Consider the following 26510-nt stretch of genomic DNA (forward strand, 5'->3'; position numbering starts at 1 on the left):
TAGACATAAATGGGTATAGGAAGGGCTTCAAGGCTGGGACAAATGCACTTCGAGGGGATGCCGGGGGAACACTGACAAACCCCAGTGCTATATTAAGTAAATGGAGGGCGTATTTTGAGCATCTATTAAATGTACACCAGGAAGCAGGAAACGAGCAGGCGTACGAAATACACACAGCAGGACCCCAGATACCTGAACCAATGTTAAAGGAAGTAAGAGGTGCAATCAACAAATTGAAAAACCATAAAGCACCAGGATCAGATTGCACCCTTGCGTCAAATTTTGGAAAAGAAATGGGAATACGATAAACGAGTTCATAATCTTTTCATAGATTTTAGAAAAGCATATGATTCAGTATTGCAATCACAATTGTACAGAATTATTTTAGAACTTGGAATACCAAAGAAGTATGTTAGACTTATAGGAGAGAGTTTGAAAAACATAAAAGGTAGAGTACGCGTTGGGAAATTGGAGTCAGAAGAATTTGTAATAAAGAACGAACTTGAGCAGGGAGATGCCTGTCTCCGCTACTTTTTAATTTAGTCCTAGAATATATTGTACGAATGGCAGCAGATAAGTCAGAGGGTGTGGAGTTAAATGGAAATATTAAGATATTAGGGTAAATGGAAGGAAATAGCCCAAGACAGGGTCAGATGCCGAAAATACGTTGCTGCGGTAATGGTCCGCTACGACCAGTGAGTAAGTAAGTAAGTAGTGTCCAAGTCCGGGGGGGAGGGGCGGGGGGGACGGCGTCAGCCGTTTGGTCCCTCGGGAAGTCGCCACCACCGCCTGCGACAACAGCTGCCGGGGGCGGTGGTTGCGAAGTTCAGACTCACCCGCCGCCAGCAGAAGCCGCCGCAGCGCGCCGCCCCCGCTCGCCGCCCCCGCCGCCGCCATGTCGGATCTCGCTCGGCCTGACGGACTGCGTCCGCTCCCAGCTGCCCGGCGCGCCGTCGCCCCTTTATACTCAGCGACGCCGTAAGCGGCTTTTACTGCTCACGGTTTCCCGCCTTTTATCGTGTATTGTGCTTCACATCCCCTGTGCTTACACTCGCTACTGCCCCCCCAACTTCCTGCCACAAAATCGCATTAAAACGACTGCCACAAATTCTCCAAGTTCGTACGAGTCGTAAACGAGGTACGCCGTATTCACGAACAATGTGCACATTTAACTGTTCGTAAGTGTTTCCTCTCGAGAACGGCTTTGTACGGCAGCACTTCGCAAAGGGGCACCAACATGTTCCTTTGTGTACGGCGCGGCCTGTAGCTAAAAATACCTCCCACTGTAGAGGATTACCGCACACGCTTCCAGCGGCCTCAGTTTCGGAGTCACAGTTTTAACTGCCTGGACCGCCAGGTGTCGGCGTCACGCCATTGACAAGTGACAGTGGAAACGTTTCCAGCAGCGCTGCAGATCCCTCACTGGAGGACCAGCTGGAAGCTGCGGCTCCACGAGAAGTCGCAGCTCCTGCGAACCGTCTGCCGGCCGCCGTCAGGACTGGCAGCATTCCTGCGGTCCACCGTAAGAATGACGCGGCGCTGGTGGCGCCGCCTCTCGCGTAACTGATGTTTGCTTTTGTTCTTTCTCTCGATTACCTTATAGTTAAAGAAGAACAAGTACACCACTAACAAGCCCATTTATTGGTTTTCGTTTCGGCGGTAGAATTTGTCACGTGGTTCAGCAACAAAGTTAGGAAACTACTGCAAATTTAAACGCAGCCAAAACCTCTCAGACAAACAGAAGCTAAACGATGTCAAAGTTAGCGTATGGACGGCTATGCGTGAAGCGTTCAGTGAATTCGAAAGTCAAATTCTATATACCGACTTGACAGAAAATCCTAGCAAGTTCTGGTCTTACGTTAAATCAGTAAGTGGCTCGAAACAGCATATCCAGACACTCCGGGATGATGATGGCATTGAAACAGAGGATGACACGCGTAAAGCTGAAATACTAAACACCTTCTTCCAAAACTGTTTCACAGAGGAAGACCGCACTGCAGTTCCTTCTCTAAATCCTCGTACGAACGAAAAAATGGCTGACATCGAAATAAGTGACCAAAGAATAGAAATGCAACTGGAATCACTCGACAGAGGAAAGTCCACTGGACCTGACGGGATACCAATTCGATTCTACACAGAGTACGCGAAAGACCTTGCCCCCCTTCTAACAGCCGTGTACCGCAAGTCTCTAGATGAACGGAAGGTTCCAAATGATTGGAAAAGAGCACAGGTAGTCCCAGTCTTCAAGAAGGGTCGTCGAGCAGATGCGCAAAACTGTAGGCCTATATCTCTGAGATCGATCTGTTGTAGAATTTTAGAACATGAAAATGGTTCAAATGGCTCTGAGCACTATGGGACTTAACATCTGTGGTCATCAGTCCCCTAGAACTTAGAACTACTTAAACCTAACTAACCTAAGGACATCACACACATCCATGCCCGAGGCAGGATTCGAACCTGCGACCGTAGCAGTCTCGCGGTTCCGGACTGCGCGCCTAGAACCGCTAGACCACCGCGGCCGGCAATTTTAGAACATGTTTTTTTTGCTCGCGTATCATGTCGTTTCTGGAAACGCACAATCTACTCTGTAGGAATCAACACGGATTCCGGAAACATCGATCGTGTGAGACCCAACTAGCTTTATTTGTTCCTGAGACCCAGAAAATATTAGATACACGCCCCGAGGTAGATGCCATTTTCCTTGACTTCCGGAAGGCGTTCTATACAGTTCCGCACTGTCGCCTGATAAACAAAGTAAGAGCCTACGGAATATCAGACCAGCTGTGTGGCTGGATTGAAGAGTTTTTAGCAAACAGAATACAGCATGTTGTTCTCAATGGAGAGACGTCTACAGATGTTAAAGTAACCTCTGGCGTGCCACAGGGGAGTGTTATGGGAACATTGCTTTTCACAATATATATAAATGACCTAGTAGATAGTGTCGGAAGTTCCATGCGGCTTTTCGCGGATGATGCTGTAGTATAGAGAGAAGTTGCTGCATTAGAAAATTGTAGCGAAATGCAGGAAGGTCTGCAGCGGATAGGCACTTGGTGCAGGTAGCGGCAACTGACCCTTAACAGAGACAAACGTAATGTATTGCGAATACATAGAAAGAAGGATCCTTTATTGTATGGTTATGTGAGAGCGGAACAAACATTGGTAGCAGTTACTTCTGTAAAATATCTGGGAGTATGCGTGCGGAAGGATTTGAAGTGGGATGATCATATAAAAGTAATTGTTGATAAGGCGGGTACCAGGTTCAGATTCATTGGGAGAGTCCTTAGAAAATGTAGTCCATCAACAAAGCAGGTGGCTTACAAAACACTCGTTCGACCTATACTCGACTATTGCTCATCAGTGTGGGATCCGTACCAGATCGGGTTGACGGTGGAGATAGAGAAGATCCAAAGAAGAGCGGCGCGTTTCGTCACAGGGTTATTTGGTAAGCGTGATGGCGTTACGGAGATGTTTAGCGAACTCGAGTGGCAGACTCTGCAAGAGAGGCGCTCTGCATCGCGGTGTAGCTTGCTGTCCAGGTTTCGAGAGGGTGCGTTTCTCGAGGAGGTGTCGAACATGTTGCTTCCGCCTACTTGTAGCTCCCGAGATCACGAACGTAAAATTAGAGACATTCGAGAGCGCACGGAGGCTTTCCGGCAGTCGTTCTTCCCGCGAACCATACGCGACTGGAACAGGAAAGGGAGGTAATGACAGTGACACCTAAAGTGCCCCCCGCCACATACCGTTGGGTGGCTTGCGGAATATAAATGTAGATGTAGATGTAGATGCATCCAGCAGTACGCTCTACACACCACCTTAAGCTGTGTCCGTCGCGACAGCTGAGTGGCCAGCGTGACGGGTTGCCGTCCTACGGGCCCGGGTTAGGTTCCCGGCTGGGTCGAGGACTTTCTCCCCTCAGGGACTGCGTGTCTTGTTGCCTGCATCATCATTTCGTTCCCTTCCGGCGCGCAGGTCGCCCGATGAGGCGAAGGCGGCCGCACCTCCAGGCCAATGACACCAAACGCTGATTTCCAATTACCTTAATCTGTGTGCTATTCGTCTCACTATCTCACGAGCAAATAGAACGGAAGGGGTACACTGCATCCCCCCGAAGTACGTAAAATCTTTGGGGAAACGCCCGTCTCGCAGCTCCGGCGTTCCGAGTGATAACAGGTGCGCGGCTCAGGGAAAGTCGAAAGAGATCCGCGGGGTTTGTCGAGTCGGAAAATCCGTTCGGCATTGCAAGGCATTCGAAAGCTACACAGAAGACGGGTAGTAGCCCAACATGCTGGCGAACCTGCGGCAGAACAAAATGCTTAGTTTTCGAGAGTTCCTTTGAGCTATAAAAATACGAGCGAAGTCAATTATTATCCGCAATTTAGTTATATTTTTGTATCTTTCGGTAGTACTGTCGTTTTAGGTTGATGACACACGCTTTGTTTTTTTTTGTTGTTATCCCTTTTGCAATTTTCAACCTGCTAGGTTAGTTTCGTTCTCGCTGTCGTGCTGTTAATCGTGGCGGCTCCGCTGTCTATTTGCACCAAAGAAGAGCAACATTCCGTGATCCGTTTTTTTGTGGTGGGAAGGCGTATCAAGGGCCGAAATTCAACGAAGACATTAGGTACAGTACGGGAATACTGTTTTGCCACAACTGAGTGTCTACGAATGGATTTAAAAATTCCGAAATGGTCGCACAAGTGTTACGCACGACGAAGGGGCCGCACGACCGCCTACCGCCACAAATGAACAAACCGTTGAGCGTTCGCCTGAGATGATTCTCTTACACAGACGATTAACTATTGACCAAGTGGCACATTGTCTGCAAATTAGTCACGGTTCTGCCGACGACATGATCCACAGCAGGCTTGGGTTTCATAAAGTTTGTGCAAGATAGGTCCCAAAACAACGCACACACTTGCATAAACAAATTCGCTTGGACATGTGCAAAAAAACATTTGGATCGCTGTGGCAACGAAGGGGACAACTTCTTAGACAGGATCACTACTGGTGACCAAACATGGATCCGTCATTACGAGCCGGAGAATAAACGGCAGTGTATCGAATGCAAACATCCAAATTCGCCGTGCCAGAGAAAGTTCGAGACCCAACGGTCCGCAGGAAAACTGACGCTTACCACTTTGTGGGACGCACAAATTCCACTACTGCCACATTATGGGGAAAGGGGCACAATACTGCTGCCCACACTGCTGAATCGAAACGGGGAATTATATTTCACTCAGAAAAATTAGTCGTAAAAAGACACAAATGCGAAATGGGCACAACACAACCGACAGATCCAGAATGCGTGATAACTCAGAAACCCCAAGCCCACAAACAGGCGAAACACAGATACACAATGGCAAATCTACATAGGAACAACGTACACTGCATACTGAGACATACACACAAAAATTACATCACAGAGCGGCAAACGTGACAGAGAGACAGGGCCTCCGTGTAACCGCTGACGCTGTGGAAACCGTCCCCACGCAGTTAAGCCAACCAACAATCCAGGGGCGTAAATCTCAGGGACCAGCAGCGTCAAAGTCGCACATAGGCAAGACAAACAGGAACCTTGTGACGTGATACAAAGGACACAGCACGTGCTGAATTACATCACTCCACGTTTGTAAACGAAACAGCATAACCACCGTCCTACCAACTTAAAACAAGATATGAAAATCATTAAGGCGAAGAAGCACAACAAATCCCTCACACCAGTGCAGGAAGACTGTCGTATCCAGAAACGCACTGCAGAAGACTAAGACGTTGAAACGTCCCCTTAGAAAAATTTATACAAGACTATGCTTAAACTGACACACAATATTTTTAGCGCAACGCAATCTGACTTTCAATAATCCCTACAAAACAATGGCCCTGACTAACATTAACCTATACCTTTCACAAACCACTTACCTCACAAAAATCTTCTTTACTCGAACTACTGCAATACAGCGAGCGCCACTACTGCCAGCTAAATAAAAGATTCAAACTACGGAAGGCACTAACTACTGATGGGCATAGTTAGCAAATGGAAGATTTTGATAGAGAACAAACAATGTATTTACCTTAATAGTCATCAAAAGTCAAATATATGTAGCAGTTCATGACATCCAGTTTTACAAATTTCAAAACTCCGCCATCTCTCTCCCCACATCCACCACTGCTGGCGGCTCACCTCCAACTGCGCAACGCTACGCGCTGTTCACATCCAGCTGCCCAACACTACAATGGCAGACAACAATGAAAACTAGCCACAGACTGCACACAGCACAGCCAGTGATTTTCATACAGAGCGCTACGTGGCGTTACCATTAAAAAAACCTAAACAGCCTACTTACAACGTGATAAACGACCAGACATATAGTACATAAATATTTCTTACTGTATCATTCGCAGTCACACACGCACAAAATATAGATTGAAAACACAAATCTGATCGTACTCGAACAAATAGCAAGTCACTCTCCAGAATGAGATTTTCACTCTGCAGCGAAGTGTGCGCTGATATGAAACTTCCCGGCAGATTAAAACTGTGTGCCGGACCGAGACTCGAACTCGCGACCTTTGCCTTTCGCGGGCAAGTGCTCTACCCGAGTTCGAGTCTCGATCCGGCACACAGTTTCAGTCTGCCAGGAAGTTTCAAGAAGTCACTCTGCCTCTCTCTCTCTCTCTCTCTCTCTCTCTCTCTCTCTCTCACACACACACACACAGAGGACCAGATCACTGATAACACAAACGCACGTTTAACTGTTGGTAACAACATTCAACAGTTGGCAGCACCGTCCATAGTTCACACCACCGAGGACATAACATCAAGTAAACAAATGTTCACACCGTAGTGCTGTGAAAAGGGAATTTCTCATGGCAAAAGCAGAGAAAGACTGAGAATAAAACAGGAGAAAGAACTCATCTAGACAAGCGTCTGAGAAACCTGTAAGTAGAATTTCGTGCTCTGAGCACTATCATAGATAAGCAGAAATACCAGACTCCTTTATAACATCAGTACATTCAAATAGTGTCCAAAATGTAAAGCAAATAAGTGTAAACACAAATATGTATATATATTACCGGACACTGAGGATGCCTTGCAAATAATAAAGGCAAAAATCGCATGGCAAAAAAATTTGTTTCGGTCTTTTTTGTGTGTAGATGAGTACAACGTAATAAGTGTTAACATATTTTTACTCGCAACTGAGAGAGCCAGGACAACAAGTAGTTATAAAGATGTTAGTCGTAGGTGGCTCACACATACCCTAAACGGTCTTTGTGTTTCTCGTGAACTGCATACACGGATAACCTCCTCTTAGGTAGAAACATTCGCAACTGAGCATTATAGCAGAAGTTAAAAATACCGCTTCAGTCGTAAATTACTTTATTTTCACACGACCGGTTTCGGACTGTTGTAAGTCCATCTTCAGGTGTCGTAGCTGTGCTGTGGTCCACGGTTTCGAACTGTTATAAGCCCATCCTCAGGTGTCGTAGCCGTGCTGTGGTCCACAGCACAGCACAGCTACGATATCTACATCTACATCTACATTTATACTCCGCAAGCCACCCAACGGTGTGTGGCGGAGGGCACTTTACGTGCCACTGTCATTACCTCCCTTTCCTGTTCCAGTCGCGTATGGTTCGCGGGAAGAACGACTGCCGGAAAGCCTCCGTGCGCGCTCTAATCTCTCTAATTTTACATTCGTGATCTCCTCGGGAGGTATAAATAGGGGGAAGCAATATATTCGATACCTCATCCAGAAACGCACCCTCTCGAAACCTGGCGAGCAAGCTACACCGCGATGCAGAGCGCCTCTCTTGCAGAGTCTGCCACCTGAGTTTGTTAAACATCTCCGTAACGCTATCACGGTTACCAAATAACCCTGTGACGAAACGCGCCGCTCTTCTTTGGATCTTCTCTATCTCCTGAGAGATGGGCTTATAACAGTCCGAAACCGGCAGTGTGGAAGTAAAGCAATTAACAACTGAAGCGGTATTTTCAACCTCTGCTCCTCTTACCTGCTTTCGATCCTGTTGAAGCTTTATGTTTTTCGCTTACTTCAGAGTTTTCCTGGACACTGGAATAGTTCAAGGCGGCTTTTCGCGTACGCCCTCCCCGAGCACGAATTCTCGAGTGGCCTTTAGTGTTCACTCAGGTTGCACTCTCACTGGTACAAAATACTGTCTCCCCAGTGAGTTTGCACCCATCGACAACACTGCCTAACAAGTCAAGGAATTAGCCAGCTGCTGGTATATTAAAGGCCGTAAGCTGAGTGTTTGAAGCAACCTTGAAGTATCGGCTAACTTGCTCAAATCCAGCCAAAGAGCTCGGGCCAATTTATGCACTGAGCCACTTAACAGGCCACATCTGCATCTACATGCATGCTCTGCAAATCACATTTAAGTGCCTGGCAGAGGGTTCATCGGCATACCTTCACAATTCTCTATTGTTCCAGTCTCCAATAGCGCGCGGGAAGAACCATCACCCATGTCTTTCCGTGCGAGCTCTGATTTCCCTTATTTTATCGTCGTGATCGTTTCTCCCTATGTAGGTCGGTCTCAAAAAATATTTTCGCATTCGGAGGAGAAGGTTGGTGACTGGAATTTCGTGAGAAGATTCCGTTGCAACGAAAAACGCCACGATGTCCATGCCAAATCCCGTTTCATTTCAGTGACACTCCCTCCCCTATTTCGCGATAATACAAAACGTGCTGCCTTTCCTTGAACTTCTTCGATCTACTCCGTCAGTCCTATGTAGTAAGGATCCCACACCGCGCAGCAGTATTATAAAAAAGGGCGGACAGGCGTAGTGTAGGCAATCTCCTTAGTAGATCTGTTACGTTTTCTAAATGTCCCGCCAATAAAACGCAGTCGCTAGTTAGTCTTCCCCATAACATTTTCCATGTGTTCCTTCCAATTTAAGTTGTTCGTAATTGTAACTCCTAGGTATTTACTTGAATTTACGGCCTTTAAATTTGACTGATTTATCGTGTAACCGAAGTTTAAGGGATTTCTTTTACAACTCATGTGGATGACCTCACACTGTTCGTTATTCAGGGTCAATTGCGAATTTTTACACCATACGGATATCTTTTGTAAGTCGTTTTGCAATTTGTTTTGATCTTCTGATAACTTTAGTAGTCTCTAAACAACCTAAGACGGCTGCTCAGATTGTCTCCCATAGATAAGGAACAGCAGGGGGCCTATAACACTAGCTTGGGGATGACTTTCCGTCAGTTACTTCAAACTCCGACCCCTCTGACAGGAAATCCAGTCACATAACTGAGACGATATGCCATAAGCAGGCAATTTCTTTACAAGGCGCTTGTGTGGTACAGTGTCGAAAGCTTCCGGAAATCCAGAAATACGGAATCAAAAATGGCTCTGAGCACTATGGGACTTAACATCTGTGGTCATCAGTCCCCTAGAACTTAAAACTACTTAAACCTAACTAACGTAAGGACATCACACACATCCATGCCCGAGGTAGGATTCGAACCTGCGACCGTAGCGGTCACGCGGTTCCAGACAGAAGCGCCTAGAACCGCACGGCCACACCGGCGGGCCAATACGGAATCGATCCGAAATCCCTTGTCAATAGCACTCAGCACTTCATGCGAATAAAGAGCCGGTTGTGTTTCACAGGAACGATGTTTTGTAAACCCATGATGACTGTGTGTCAATAGACAGTTTCCTTAGAGGTAATTCATAATGTTCGAACACAATATACGTTCTAAAATCCTGCTGCATATCGACGTTAACGATATGGGCCTGTAATTTACTGGATTACTCGTACTACGTTTCTTGAATATTTGTGCGACCTGTGCAGCTTTCCAGTCTTTGGGTACGGATCTTTTGTCGTGCGAACGATAGTATATGATTGTTAAGTATGGAGCTAATGCATAAGCGTACTCTGAAAGGAACGTAATTGGTGTACAGTCTGGAGCAGAAGACTTGCTTTTATGAAGTGATTTAAATTGCTTCACTACTCCGAGGATATTTACTTCTACGTTACTCATGGCGGCAGCTGTTCTTGATTCGAATTTGGAATATTCACTTCCTCTTCTTTTGTGCAGGCATATCGGAAGGCTGTGTTCGGTAACTCTGCTTTGGCAGCACTCGTCGATTGTATCTCCACTCCTATCGCGCAGAGAAGGCATTGATTGTATCTTTCCGCTAACACACTTCACATGCGACCAGAATCTCTTTGGATTTTCTGTCAGGTTTCGGGTCAAAGTTTCGTTGCGGAAACTGTTACAAGCATCTCGCAGTGAAGTCCGCGCTAAATTTCGAGCTTCTGTAAAAGATCGCCAATCTTGGAGATTTTTTTTTCGAAGTAGATTAATTTTTATTCCAAATAGCTGAGTATCGATTTTAAGCAAATATCGGAGTTGTTAAACCTCTTGTTTTACAGTAAAGACGCAGTTACAACGATTCATTGCTCTTTTAGGACAATAGCTTTTGTTTTCTCCTTCCTTTTCACGTGACGTACTATTTTGGTTTGAGGGACGTTAAACTGAGTTCCGTTTCTTTATAACGCATTCTTGCAGTTATTACAGCTTCTGGAACCTTTAGCGCCGATACAATAGACCAACTTTGAGTGTTAGTTTTTGTTTTGTAGACTGGAAGCATTCTGTACACAAACAAATAAAGTTTCTTGTTCAAAATCTAAAAAAGAATTAACGTGCAGCAGAGTGAGACAGTAACGTGGTAGAAAGAGCCGCTACCCTTTTCCACTGTAACCCATTCTGCCGTAAGATCACACTTACAGACTACGTAATATTTAACGAACTATTAAACATAATTAATAATTAAATTACGTAAGAAGGAAGTTGACAAAACGAACTTACGTATCGGTTCGCGCATTATGGTGCGTGGTACCATTGTGTACCAAACAGCCACACGGGCGAAAATGCGATTTTTCGGGGTCCTGTGTCTCGGGTTCTGTTGATCAAAAAGTCTGTCTCGGACAGCGCTTGCACTAGCGACCATTTGTACAGCTATCGGAAGAACACGCGTACTGTAGCTTCGCTACAGTACAAGGACAAGTGTAAAATGTTACACGCTCCCTCTAGCCGAGGTAAACTGAGCAAATCGGTTGGTTCTTTTGCATTAGGTGTGCAGAGACACGAACCCTAGGCGGCTTGTAAAAGCATCATTTGTTCATGGGCAGTTTCCCAGGAGACCACCTATTTACGATATCATAATCCGTTACCGTGTTCCACAGGCTCAAGCTTAAAGTAACTGCGTAGAAATCCGCAACAGCCTGTTTTTAGCCGTTTTTGTGCCGTGCGCCGCATTTCTCTCAGTAACTAATAATAGCAAATTGCTCAAATTTTAACACTACATTTTTTGGACGTACATATAGAAACAACAATTTCCTCTTTTTGTAAAATGAAATAGACCGGAAAATCCAGAAGTTTTTGGTTCCAGGAGTACCAGTTGTGGGGATGGCTTTTGTAATTCCTGTTCGCGGCAAATCGTTGACATTTTTCCCATGTGTTCTTAAAATGTGTTCTGTGGGAATATTGACGCTTTTTACGATATCACTACCCGTTAGCAATACCAGAGGTTCAACATTAATGTACTTGTGCATTAAAATATGCACGTGCTATCCGGCCTGAGGCGTGAATGTAGTTTTATCGGATCTAGTGGCCTTCTGGGGTCATCGGTAGGGGAACCGAGGTCACCAAGTTGGGTTCTCACTCAGCCAGTTAAACCCTCTGTATGGCGGAGACTTCACGACTCCATTTAAAACGTGCAGCGCAGACGTGGGTTCGCTGCGAATAATATCACGAGGGTGTGATTCTGCAGTCTAATTGTCTGTACGTCAGCTAGAAGTGCGAATTAATAAATTCGGCACAAATATTATATACAAGATAAATGAATAGTTCACAAAAGTGCTTCTACTAGAAGGTTATTTAGACACTGGAGAACTACACTCCTGGAAATTGAAATAAGAACACCGTGAATTCATTGTCCCAGGAAGGGGAAACTTTATTGACACATTCCTGAGGTCAGATACATCACATGATCACACTGACAGAACCACAGGCACATAGACACAGGCAACAGAGCATGCACAATGTCGGCACTAGTACAGTGTATATCCACCTTTCGCAGCAATGCAGGCTGCTATTCTCCCATGGAGACGATCGTAGAGATGCTGGATGTAGTCCTGTGGAACGGCTTGCCATGCCATTTCCACCTGGCGCCTGTGTTGGACCAGCGTTCGTGCTGGACGTGCAGACCGCGTGAGACGACGCTTCATCCAGTCCCAAACATGCTCAATGGGGGACAGATCCGGAGATCTTGCTGGCCAGGGTAGTTGACTTACACCTTCTAGAGCACGTTGGGTGGCACGGGATACATGCGGACGTGCATTGTCCTGTTGGAACAGCAAGTTCCCTTGCCGGTCTAGGAATGGTAGAACGATGGGTTCGATGACGGTTTGGATGTACCGTGCACTATTCAGTGTCCCCTCGACGATCACCAGTGGTGTACGGCCAGTGTAGGAGATCGCTCCCCACACCACGATGCCGGGTGTTGGCCCTGTGTGCCTCGGTCGTATGCAGTCCTGATTGTGGCGCTCACCTGCACGGCGCCAAACACGCATACGACCATCATTGGCACCGAGGCAGAAGTGACTCTCATCGCTGAAGACGACACGTCTCCATTCGTCCCTCCATTCACGCCTGTCGCGACACCACTGGAGGCGGGCTGCACGATGTTGGGGCGTGAGCGGAAGACGGCCTAACGGTGTGCGGGACCGTAGCCCAGCTTCATGGAGACGGTTGCGAATGGTCCTCGCCGATACCCCAGGAGCAACAGTGTCCCTAATTTGCTGGGAAGTGGCGGTGCGGTCCCCTACGGCACTGCGTAGGATTCTACGGTCTTGGCGTGCATCCGTGCGTCGCTGCGGTCCGGTCCCAGGTCGACGGGCACGTGCACCTTCCGCCGACCACTGGCGACAACATCGATGTACTGTGGAGACCTCACGCCCCACGTGTTGAGCAATTCGGCGGTACGTCCACCCGGCCTCCCGCATGCCCACTGTACGCCCTCGCTCAAAGTCCGTCAACTGCACATACGGTTCACGTCCACGCTGTCGCGGCATGCTACCAGTGTTAAAGACTGCGATGGAGCTCCGTATGCCGCGGCAAACTGGCTGACACTGACGGCGGCGGTGCACAAATGCTGCGCAGCTAGCGCCATTCGACGGCCAACACCGCGGTTCCTGGTGTGTCCGCTGTGCCGTGCGTGTGATCATTGCTTGTACAGCCCTCTCGCAGTGTCCGGAGCAAGTATGGTGGGTCTGACACACCGGTGTCAATGTGTTCTTTTTTGCATTTCCAGGAGCGTATGTCTGTAAGAGGTCCATGATTGCGGAGTTTGTTGCTAGCGCACTCGAGCAGATGTAATTTCGATGGATTGCTCACGCGCTGCCTGCGATATGTAAGCTGTAAGAGAATGTCAGACCAAAGAGCAGTGCTGTATGCAGTAGGAACTGTGTGGCAGTAGCAGTAAGTGGTTGCTAGCGAGCAGTCTGGTCGTGTGTATCGAGTTGGCTGGGCCGGTCGTGGTGCAGCGATGGCGGCGCCTGGGCGTTGTAGTACAAGGTGCAAGCAGCCCCGCGCATATGTAGTATTGTTATACCAACTCCCATGTAAATGCTTTTAAGAACAAATCTCTTAATAATAATCTTTCTTATAAAATTTAACTTTTCACAATCATTCATCTCAATTTACATAATTTACTAATTTCTCCAATCCATGGTCATCCTGATAATTCTAAAGACGAATCAGTTGTTTCTTTTTATACACGACAAATCTGTCGGCCAGCACTGCACTGAGCTGTGCCAGAAAAATTTCTTATAGGAGCAGATAGATACGCGTTATCCGGCGACCTTATTGAGGTAAGAATTTTCTATTTATTCAAAATGATCTTTCAGGACCATGACGCAGCACTCCTGACGTCCAATCTTTACCAGGTTAAATTCACAGTCAATTATTGAAAGGTTATAAGTGAGCCACAATTTTTTATTGAGAGATTAGCCACATTGTATTATTGGTAGGTTACGGAATTTATCTGTTGGGAGCTTACACTTAATGTGAATGATATAAATAATTATATTTTTTCCTGTTGGGAGGTTTAGGAATTTTTTTGTGGCGAGGTTACATGTCGAATATCGTTTATTCAAATAAGCCATCCCAAATGAATGGGAAGTAGTCCTACAATTACCAGGTGTAATACGAGCAGAAAAATAAATTTATTAAAATGCAGTAAGGGTGGGTGCGGTATGTTACAAGAATAGTAGCAAAATCCCCAATCTAAATAGTGATCCTGATACGCGATATACTAAGCCCATTTCGTGACCACAATACACGAAACATTCCCCTCCTGAAATAGTTCCGACTTCAAGAAGACGACTTGCACATACGCACACGACATATGGCGAGTAGGACATCGTAATTTCTCTAGCACCAACTCTATAGCGCAAGTGGAACAGTTAAAGTTGTGCACTGGAGCACACTCAGACCCTTCCAGACTTCCAGGTTTCCAGCGCCCAGACGACCGACTGCGACGCGCGTTACTTCCTCAGGCAGATCCGCCGTCTTCCAGAACACTGGACTCCAGCAGTGTTCGCCCGCTTCCCAACTTTACACTCAGTAATTCTCTGTTATTCCGCTCTCTAAACCGCGCGTAAAGAACGAACACCAGTATCTTTCCGTGCGATGTCTGATTTCCCTTATTTGTTCATGGTGAATTCCTCCCTACGTAGCTCGGCGTCAACAAAATATTTTCGCATTCGGAGGAGGAAGCTGGTGATTGGAATTTCGTGAGAAGATTCCGGCGCTACGAAAAACGCCTTTCTTTACGTGCATCCCAAATCCTGTGCCGTTTCGGTGACACAGTCTCTCCTATTTCGCGATAATACAAAACGTGCTGCCCTTCTTTGCACTTTTTCGATGTACTCCGTCAATCGTATCAGGTAGGGATCCCACACCGCGCAGCAGTATTCCAAAACAGGACGGACAAGCGTAGTGTAGGAAGTCTCCTTAGCAGGTCTGTTACATTTTCTAAGCGTCCTGCCAATAAAACGCAGCCTTTGGTTAGCCTTCGCCACTAAATTTTCTGTGTGTTCCTTCCAATTTAAGTTGTTCCTAATTGTAATTCCTAGGTATATAGTTGAATTTACGGCGTTTAGATTTGACTGATCTATCGTCTAACCCAAGTTCAACGGAATCCTTTTAGCACTCGTGTGGTGGACCTCACACTTTTCGTTATTTAGGGCTACTTGCCAATTTTCGCACCATATTCTAAATCGTTTTCCATTTCTTTCGATCTTGTGATAACTTCACTAGTCGATAAACGTCATCTGCAAACAACCTAATACGGCTGCTTAGATTGTCTCCCAAATAGTTTATATAGATAAGGAACACCAAAGGGTCTATAACCCTCCCTTGGGGAACGCCAGAAATCACTTCGGTTTTACTCGATCATTTTCCGTCAGTTACTACCGACTGTGACAGTAAATCACGAATCCAGTCACATAACTGAGACGATATTCCATAACCACGCAGTTTCGCTACAAGCCGCTTGTGTGGTACAGTGTCAAAAGCCTCCGGAAATTAAGAAATTCCGAATCAATTTGAAATCCCTTGTCGATAGCAGTTGACATTTCGTCCGACTGGCAAAAGGCCGCCCTCTCCAAAAGCAGACCGCCTTTATGTTCTACAGAAACGATTTGACTCAACCTGATAACTTTCCACACTAAACTAATATATTATAACAATAATAAAATAAAATTTTTATAAACGTTCTGTCACTGTGAGAGCATTTACAAGAATATAAAGTAGTAGTTTGTTTCTAAGTAAATAAGGCAGCTTCCTTACAAGTGCGTACCCACACTAAATGAGAAGAAAATCTTGTTAAATATTGTTTAAACAGTTACTTATATCTGCTTGACAGATGCGTCTTTTGTCATTCTTTCCTATGGCGGTGTCAGCTGACACATCCGACTATCCACTTTTAAATTGTCACGGATTTAGTCTGATATCGAGTTGAGTCAAATTTAAACACAGCTACTGGCAAACATTGTAGTGTACTCCTTAACTAGCAACACAAGTATTAGAAGAAACGCGGTATTCACTCTGCATTCCGTGGTTGTCTTGTCGTGGAGGAGACAATGTTCTCAAAAACATGTGCGCAAAGGAAAGGCCATAAAAACGTAATAAAACAGTAAATAAAATGCACTGACGGAAAAATCGGAACACAGAAAAATAATTAATCTAGCGTAATGAAATTTCGGGAATCCATTCGTCTAGGTAACGTATTTCAGTGATTATTATTGCGAGATCGGAAGTTAACGTACACGTGAGATAAGCCACTGGAAGTGTGAAGTGCTGGTACGATAATAACCGCTGTAACCGCCGGAATGACGGACACAGACCTGCAGGCGTGCGTGAATTCTACATTTCTAGATTGATACTCCGCAAGCCACCCAGCGGTGTGTGGCGGAGGGCACTTTACGCGCCACTGTCATTACCTCCATTTCCTGTTCCAGTAGCGTATGGTTCGCGGGAAGAACGACTGCCGGAAAGCCTCCGTGCGCGCTCGAATCTCTCTAATTTTACATTCGTGATCTCCTCGGGAGGTATAAGTAGGGGGAAGCAATATATTCGATACCTCATCCAGAAACGCACCCTCTCGAAACCTGGACAGCAAACTACACCGCGATGCAGAGCTCCTCTCTTGCAGAGTCTGCCACTTGACTTTGCTAAACACATCCGTAACGCTATCACGGTTACCAAATAACCCTGTGACGAAACGCGCCGCTCTTCTTTCGATCTTCTCTATCTCCTCTGTCAACCCGACCTGGTACGGATCCCACACTGATGAGCAATACTCGAGTATAGGTCGAACGAGTGTTTTGTAAGCCACCTCCTTTGTTGATGGACTACATTTTCTAAGGACTCTCCCAATGAATCTCAACCTGGCACCCGCCTTACCGACAATTAATTTTATATGATCATTCCACTTCAAATCGTTCCGTACGCATACTCCCAGATATTTTACAGAAGTAACTGCTACCAATGTTTGTTCCGCTATCACATAATCATACAATAAAGGATCCTTCTTTCTATGTATTCGCAATACGTTGCATTTGTCTATGTCCTTAGTCAGTTGCCACTCCCTGCACCAAGCACCTATCCGCTGCAGATCTCCCTGTATTTCGCTACAATTTTCTAATGATGCAACTTCGCGTGTGCTGCACTGGCGACAGATCTGGTGATCGAGCAGGCTAAGTAACGCAATGGCCGCTACGGTCGCAGGTTCGAATCCTGCCTCGGGCATGGATGTGTGTGACATCCTTAGGTTAGGTTAGGTTTAAGTAGTTCTAAGTTCTAGGGGACTGATGACCTCAGCAGTTAAGTCGCATAGTGCTCAGAACCATTTGAACCATTTTTTTAAAGTAAGGCAACACGTCGACCCTCTTTAGAGCACGGTGCGTGGGTTGCAACAGCCGTTCCTGGACGGGCGTTATCCTGTTGGAAAATCCCTATGGAATGCCCTTAATGAATGGCACCACAACAGGCCGAATAACCACACTGGCCGTCAGGGAGCGAGGGACGACTTTTGCTGTCACACGAAATGGCGCTCCAGCCCACGACTCCAGGTGTAGAGTCCAGTGCGTCCAGAACGCAGACGGACGGGTCTGGTGCAGGCGCTCAACTCGCCTCCTTCTATCGGACACGCGGCCGTCACTGGCGCCGAGGCAGAACCAGCTTTCGTCAGGAAGCAAAACAGACCTTTTTTTTAACTTATTTATTTATTGTTCGGTGGGACCAAATTAAGGAGAAGTCTCCGTGGTCACGGAACGAGTCAATACATGAAATTATAACACGATAGCAGAAACAGATAAAATGAAATACAAGAAACGTATTCAGGCGACAACTGGTAAGTTTAAATAAAGAAAATCAACAATGTAACACTGGAATTTGCTTAATTTTTCAGCTCTTCCAGGAGCTCCTCGACAGAATAGAAGGAGTGAGCCATGAGGAAACTCTTCAGTTTGGACTTAAAAGCGTTTGGGCTACTGCTGAGAGTTTTGAGTTTTTGTGGTAGCTTATTTAAAATGGATGCAGCAGAATAGTACACTCCTTTCTGCACAAGAGTCAAGGAAGTGCATTCCACATGCAGATTTGATTTCTGCCTAGTATTAACTGAGTGAAAGCTACTAACTCTTGGGAATAAGCTAATATTGCTAACAACAAACGACATTAAAGAAAATATATACTGTGAGGGCAATGTCAGATTTCCCAGACTATTGATTAGAGGTCGACAAGATCTTCTCGAACTTACAGCACATACAGCTCGAACAGCCCGTTTTTGAGCCAAAAATACTCTTTTCGTATCAGAAGAATTAGCCCAAAAAATAATACCGTACGACATAAGCGTATGAAAATATGCGAAGTAGACAGCTTTTCGCGTTCAACTGTCACTTATTTCAGATACTGTTGTAATGGTAAATAAAGCGGCATTTAGTTTCTGAACAAGATCCTGAACGTGGGCTTTCCACAACAGCTTACTATGTATCCGAACGCCTAGGAACTTGAACTGTTCCGTCTCGCTTATAATATGCCCATTCTGTCTCATCAAAATATCGGTTCTTGTTGAATTGTGAGTTAGAAAGTGTAAAAACTGAGTCTTACTGTGATTTAGCATCAAATTATTTTCCACAAGCCACTAACTCATTTCGTGAACTGCATTATTTGACAGTGTTTCAGTATTAGACACAAGATCCTTCACTACCAAGCTGGTGTCATCAGCAAACAGAAATATTTTTGAATCACCTGTAATACTAGATGACATATCATTTATATAAATAAGAAACAGCAGTGGCCCCAGCACCGACCCTTGGGGAACGCCCCACTTAACAGTGCCCCATCGGGACTGAACATCACTACCACTCTCAATATTGCGGAGAGTTAACTTCTGGACCCAGATCTCGACTTAGCTCTCGCTTGACACCGCTGAAAGCGCAAATGGCGGTGCTTTGGGGTCAGTGGAGTCCACGCTACGCAGCGTCTGGCACGGAGCTGTCCTCGAAGCAACCGACTTGCGACGGCTCGCTGTGTCTCTGTGGCGCCACGCGACGCCCTCCCCTCCCCTCCCCTCCCCACCCCTCCCCTCCCCTCCTCCTGTTTCCTTAAATAACGTAACTAACCGGCGAACGGTCCGGACACTTGGATGACATCGTCCAGTATACCGAGCAGCATACACAGCACACGCCCGTTGGGCATTTTGATCACAATAGCCATACATCAACACAATATCCACCTTTCCCGCAATTGGTAAACGGTCCATTTTAACACGGGTAATGTATCACGGAGCAAATACCGTCCACACTGGCGGAATGTTACGTAATACCACGTACTTAGACGTTGGTGACTATTACAGCGCCATCTATCACAAAGCGAGAAAAGTGGTCCAACTAAAACATTCATATTTCTGTACGTACTACACGGATAAGTAATAAAAAATGGGAGTTCCTATTTAGAAAAACGCAGTTGATATCCGTTTGACCTATGGCAGTGCCATCTAGCGGGCCAACCATAGCGCCATCTGGTTTCCGTCTTCAAGCTAGACGAGTTTCGTTCTTTGTAGTTTTTTGGTTTGATGCTTACTTCGTGAGATATTAGGCCCGGTTTCTATCAATGGTCCACCCTGTATATAGCAAACGTGATTTGCATCCTCATAGAGGCAGCACTAGCGCACACTCTTATCCGAATGGCGCGAAATCTTTTAGACATCATGTACGAGGGCAGTTCAATAAGTAATGCAACACATTTTTTTCTGAAACAGGGGTTGTTTTATTCAGCATTGAAATACACCAGGTTATTCCCCAATCTTTTAGCTACACAACACTATTTTTCAACGTAATCTCCATTCAATGCTACGGCCTTACGCCACCTTGAAATGAGGGCCTGTATGCCTGCACGGTACCATTCCACTGGTCGATGTCGGAGCCAACGTCGTACTGCATCAATAACTTCTTCATCATCCGCGTAGTGCCTCCCACGGATTGCGTCCTTCATTGGGCCAAACATGTGGAAATCCGACGGTGCGAGATCGGGGCTGTAGGGTGCATGAAGAAGAACAGTCCACTGAAGTTTTGTGAGCTCCTCTCGGGTGCGAAGACTTGTGTGAGGTCTTGCGTTGTCACGAAGAAGGAGAAGTTCGTTCAGATTTTTGTGCCTACGAACACGCTGAAGTCGTTTCTTCGATTTCTGAAGAGTAGCACAATACACTTCAGAGTTGATCGTTTGACCGTGGGGAAGGACATCGAACAGAATAACCCCTTCAGCGTCCCAGAAGACTGTAACCGTGACTTTACCGGCTGAGGGTATGGCTTTAAACTTTTTCTCGGTAGGGGAGTGGGTGTGGCGCCACTCCATTGATTGCCGTTTTGTTTCAGGTTCGAAGTGATGAACCCATGTTTCATCGCCTGTAACAATCTTTGACAAGAAATTGTCACCCTCAGCCACATGACGAGCAAGCAATTCCGCACAGATGGTTCTCCTTTGCTCTTTACGGTGTTCGGTTAGACAACGAGGGACCCAGCGGGAACAAACCTTTGAATATCCCAACTGGTGAACAATTGTGACAGCACTACCGACAGAGATGTCAAGTTGAGCACTGAGTTGTTTGACGGTGATCCGTCGATCATCTCGAACGAGTGTGTTCGCACGCTCCGCCATTGCAGGAGTCACAGCTGTGCACGGCCGGCCCGCACGCGGGAGATCAGACAGTCTCGCTCGACCTTGCGGCGATGATGACACACGCTTTTCCCGACGACTCACCGTGCTTTTGTCCACTGCCAGATCACCGTAGACATTCTGCAAGCGCCTATGAATATCTGAGATGCCCTGGTTTCCCGCCAAAAGAAACTCGATCACTGCCTGTTGTTTGCAACGCACATCCGTTACAGACGCCATTTTAACAGCTCCGTATAGCGCTGCCACCTGTCGGAAGTCAATGAAACTATACGAGACGAAGCGGGAATGTTTGAAAATATTCCACAAGAAATTTCCGGTTTTTTCAACCAAAATTGGCCGAGAAAAAAAATGTGTTGCATTACTTATTGAACTGCCCTCGTAGATGTAGAGACATGTCTACCAACTTTCGTTTATGACACCTTTTTCGTGTTGCGATTTTTTTTTTCATCAGTGTAGATACATATTTGCGCCCACTCGTCGCTCATAGGGTGCCTAAAGGATAGCTATACAACAATTCAAGCAAATCACATTAATGGTTTTTGTTAGGGTAAAGTAGATTGACAATATTTACAATGAGTCGTCACAAGCGAGGGGCGACATGTAAACAATCAGCGTCCTTAGCTGCAGACGATGTCCATACGAACGGTTAACATGAGGCACACGTTGACGGCACCTCGCAGCACTCTTCGCTCTCGCGCTCTCGATCTCCCTGCCTCCACTTGTGGTTACGCCGGAACAACATGTGTGCAGCTTCTTAGTATGACAGCTGTAGTGCAGTTATCTCATCTGAGATATCGTTTGTTGAAATCGCACGAGTATTTAAATGTTGTTAATTTCAAGTTTCATTGTGAACATATTCGGTCACTGTGAAATGTTAACTTTTTCAGAGTCATCGCCCTTCTCAGTTGCTTGATTGCTCTCCTGTGCCGACCTCTTCACCTCTGGGCAGCGCTCACAGACTACCTCCTGAGTTATTTCTTGCATGTTAGATCTGTATATATAGGGTCTATACAAGGGCGATCTTCTTGAGGACAATATTATGGAAATGGAAGAGGATGTAGATGAAGATGAAATGGGAGATACGATACTGCGTGAAGAGTTTGACAGAGCACTGAAAGACATAAGTCGAAACAAGGCCCCGGGAGTAGACAACATTTTTTTTCTGGGGGGGGGGGGGGGGCAGGAGACCAGACAGCGAGGTCATCGGTCTCATCGGATTAGGGAAGGACGGGGAAGGAAGTCGGCCGTGCCCTTTCAAAGGAACCATCCCGGCATTTGCCTGGAGCGATTTAGGGAAATCACGGAAAACCTAAATCAGGATGGCCGGATGCGAGATTGGACCGTCGTCCTCCCGAATGCGAGTCCAGTGTAGACAACATTCCATTAGAACTACTGACGGCCTTGGGAGAGCCAGTCCTGACAAACCTCTACCATCTGTTGAGCAAGATGTATGAGACAGGCGAAATTCCCTCAGACTTCAAGAAGAAATCACTAATTCCAATCGCGAAGAAAGCAGGGGTTGACAGATGCGAAAATTACCGAATTGTCAGTTTAATAAGTCACGGCTGCAAAATACTAACGCGAATTCTTTACAGACGAATGGAAAAACTGGTAGAAGCCGACCTCGGGGAAGATCAGTTTCGATTCTGTAGAAATATTGGAACACGTGAGGCAATACTCACCCTACGAGTTATCTTAGAAAACAGATTAAGGAAAGACAAACCTACGTTTCTAGCATTTGTAGACTTAGAGAAAGCTTTCGACAATGTTGACAGGAATACTCTGTTTCAAATTCTGAAGGTGGCAGGGGTCAAATACAGGGAGCGAAAGGACATTCACAATTTGTACAGAAACCAGATGGCAGTTATAAGAGTCGAGGGCCATGAAAGGGAAGGGAGAGAGACAAGGTTATAGCATCTCCCCGATGCTATTCAATCTGTATATTGAGCAAGCAGTAAAGGAAACAAGAGAAAAGTTCAGAGTAGGTATTAAAATCCGATGACATTGTAATTCTGTCAGAGACAGCAAAGGACTTGGAAGAGCAGTTGAACGGAATGCACAGTGTCATGAAAGGAGGGTATAAGATGAACATCAACAAAAGCAAAACGAGGATAATGGAATGTAGTCGAATTAAGTCGGGTGATGCTGAGGGAATTAGATTAGGAAATGAGACACTTAAAGTGGTAAAGGATGCCATGAGGGGCACAGGGTGCAGCCAGCTGCAGGTGGTGGCACATGTCGGCACTAATCACGTGTGTCGCTCTGGATCTGAGGAAATTCTCTCTGGATTCCAGCGGCTATCTGGTTTTGTGAAGGCTGCCGGTCTTGCTTACGAATTGAAGGCAGAGCTCACCATCTGCAGCATCGTTGACAGAACCGACTGCGGACCTTTGGTACAGAGCCGGGAGGAGGGTCTGAATCAGAGGCTCAGACGGTTTTGCGACCGTGTGGGCTGCAGATTCCTCGACTTGCGCCGCAGGGTGGTGGGGTTTCGGGTTCCGCTGAACAGGTCAGGAGTTCACTACACTCAGCTGGCGGCTACGCGGGTAGCGGAGGCTGTGTGGCGTGGACTGGGCGGTTTTTTACGTTAGAAGGCCTCGGGAAAGTACGGGGTGGGCTGCAATCTCAAAGGGTGCATGGCAAACACAGGACGTGCTTGGATCAAGGAACAGTCGGAATTAAATTGTTGTAGTTGTGCTGGGAAACTCCCTGAGCTTCAAGCGCTAATAGGAAGGACAGAAGCTGAAATCGTTATAGGTACAGAAAGCTGGCTAAAGCCTGAAATAAGTTCTGCGGAAATTTTTACAAAGTCTCAGACGATGTTCAGGAAAGATAGATTAGGTAGAATTGGTGGTGGAGTGTTTGTGTCTGTCAGTAGTGGTTTATCTTGTAGTGAAGTCGAAGTAGATACTCCGTGCGAATTGGTATGGGTGGAGGTTATACTTAACAGCCGAACTAAGTTAGTAATTGGCTCCTTCTACCGACCCCCAGACTCCGATGATATAGTTGCTGAACAGTTCAGAGAAAATTTGAGTCTCGTAACAAATAAATACCCCACTCATACGGTTATAGGTGGTGGGGACTTCAACCTTCCCTCGATATGTTGGCAAAAATACTTGTTCGAAACCGGTGGTAGGCAGTAAACATCTTCCGAGATTGTCCTAAATGCTTTCTCCGAAAATTATTTCGAGCAGTTAGTCCACGAACCCACGAAATGTAAATGGTTGCGAAAACACACTTGATCTCTTAGCGACAAACAATCCAGAGCTAATAGAGAGCATCATGACTGATACAGGGGTTAGTGATCACAAGATCGTTGTAGCTAGGCTCAATACCGTTTCTTCCAAATCCACCAGAAACAAACGCAAAATAATTTTATTTAAAAAGCGGATAAAGTGTCACTAGAAGACTTCCTAAGAGACAATCTCCATTCCTTCCGAACTGACGATGCAAATGTAGACGAGATGTGGCTCAAATTCAAAGATATAGTAGCAACAGCAATTGAGAGATTCATACCTCATAAATTGGTAAGAGATGGAACTGATCCCCCGTGGTACACAAAACAGGTCCGAACGCTGTTGCAGAGGCAACGGAAAAAGCATGCGCAGTTCAGAAGAACGCGAAATCCCGAAGATTGGCTAAAATTTACAGACGCGCGAAATGTGACACGGACTTCAATGCGAGATGCCTTTAATAGGTTCCACAACGAAACATTGTCTCGAAATTTGGTAGAAAATCCGAAGACATTCTGGTCGTATCTAAAGTACACAAGCGGCAAGACGCAGTCAATACTTCGCTGCGCAGTGCCGATGGTACTGTTACCGACGACTGTGCCGCTAAAGCGGAGTTATTGAACGCAGTTTTCCGAAATTCCTTCACCAGGGAAGACGAATGGAATATTCCAGAATTTGAAACACGAACAGCTGCTAGCATGAGTTTCTCAGAAGTAGATACCTTAGGGGTTGCGAAGCAACACAAATCGATTGATACGGGCAAGTCTTCAGGTCCAGATTGTATACCGATTAGGTTCCTTTCAGATTACGCCGATACAATAGCTCCCTACTTAGCAATCATATACAACCGCTCGCTCACCGATAGATCTGTACCTACAGATTGGAAAACTGCGCAGGTCGCACCAGTGTTTAAGAAGGGCAGTAGGAGTAATTCATCGAACTACAGACCTATATCATTGACGTCGGTTTGCAGTAGGGTTTTGGAGCATATACTGTATTCAAACATTATGAATCACCTCGAAGGGAACGATCTATTGATACGTAATCAGCACGGTTTCAGAAAACATCGCTCTTGTGCAACGCAGCTAGCTCTTTATTCGCACGAAGTAATGGCCGCTATCGACAGGGGATCTCAAGTTGATTCCGTATTTCTAGATTTCCGGAAAGCATTTGACACCGTTCCTCACAAGCGACTTCTAATCAAGCTGCGGGCCTATGGGGTATCGTCTCAGTTGTGCGACTGGATTCGTGATTTCCTTTCAGAAAGGTCGCAGCTCGTAGTAATAGACGGCAAATCATCGACTGAAACTGAAGTGATATCAGGTGTTCTCAAAGGAAACCGTCCTGGGACCTCTGCTGTTCCTCATCTATATAAATGACCTGGGTGACAATCTGAGCAGTTCTCTTAGGTCGTTCGCAGATGATACTGTAATTTACCGTCTGGTAAGGTCATCCGAAGACCAGTATCAGTTGCAAAGCGATTTAGAAAAGATTGCTGTACGGTGTGGGAAGTGGCAGTTGACGCTAAATAACAAAAAGTGTGAGGTGATCCACACGAGTTCCAAAAGAAATCCTTTGGAATTCGATTACTCGATAAATAGTACAATTCTCAAAGCTGTCAATTCAACTAAGTACCTGGGTGTTAAAATTACGAACAATTTCAGTTGGAAAGACCACATAGATAATACTGTGGGGAAGGCGAGCCAAAGGTAGCGTTTCATTGGCAGGACACTTAGAAGATGCAACAAGTCCACTAAAGAGACAGTTTACACTACCCTCGTTCGTCCTCTGTTACAATATGTAAGTAGGCTGTTTATGTTTTCTTTATGTAAGTAGGCTGTTTATGTTTTCTTATTGGCAACGTTACGTAGCGCTCTATATGAAAATCACTGGCTGTGCTGTGTGCAGTCTGTGGCTAGTTTGCATTGTTGTCTGCCATTGTAGTGTTGGGCAACTGGATGTGAACAGCGCGTAGCGTTGCGCAGTTGGAGGTGAGCCGCCAGCAGTGGTGGATGTGGGGAGAGAGATGGCGGAGTTTTGAAATTTGTCATGAACTGCTATATATATTATGACTATTAAGGTAAATACAGTGTTTGTTCTCTATTAAAATCTTTCATTTGCTAACTATGCCTATCAGTAGTTAGTGCATTCTGTAGTTTGAATCTTTTCTTTAGCTGGCAGTAGTGGCGCTCGCTGTACTGCAGTAGTTCGAGTAACGAAGATTTTTGGTGAGGTAAGTGATTTGTGAAAGGTACAGGTTAATGTTAGTCAGGGCCATTGTTTTGTAGGGATTTTTGAAAGTCAGATTGCGTTGCGCTAAAAATATTGTGTGTCAGTTTAAGCTCAGTCCTATATAAATGTCCAAAGGGGACGTTTCATATGTCGACCCTTAGCCAAGGATATCTCACTGGAATCTTCTGATTTTTTCTTGTAGTTTGTGTAATTAGTGTAGATTTTGTTTATTGCTAGCGCGCAATTATAGAGAGAATTTCCTTTGTAGTTGTAG

Source organism: Schistocerca cancellata, chromosome 11, assembly GCF_023864275.1.
Source record: "Schistocerca cancellata isolate TAMUIC-IGC-003103 chromosome 11, iqSchCanc2.1, whole genome shotgun sequence".
Taxonomy (NCBI): Eukaryota; Metazoa; Arthropoda; class Insecta; order Orthoptera; family Acrididae; genus Schistocerca; species Schistocerca cancellata.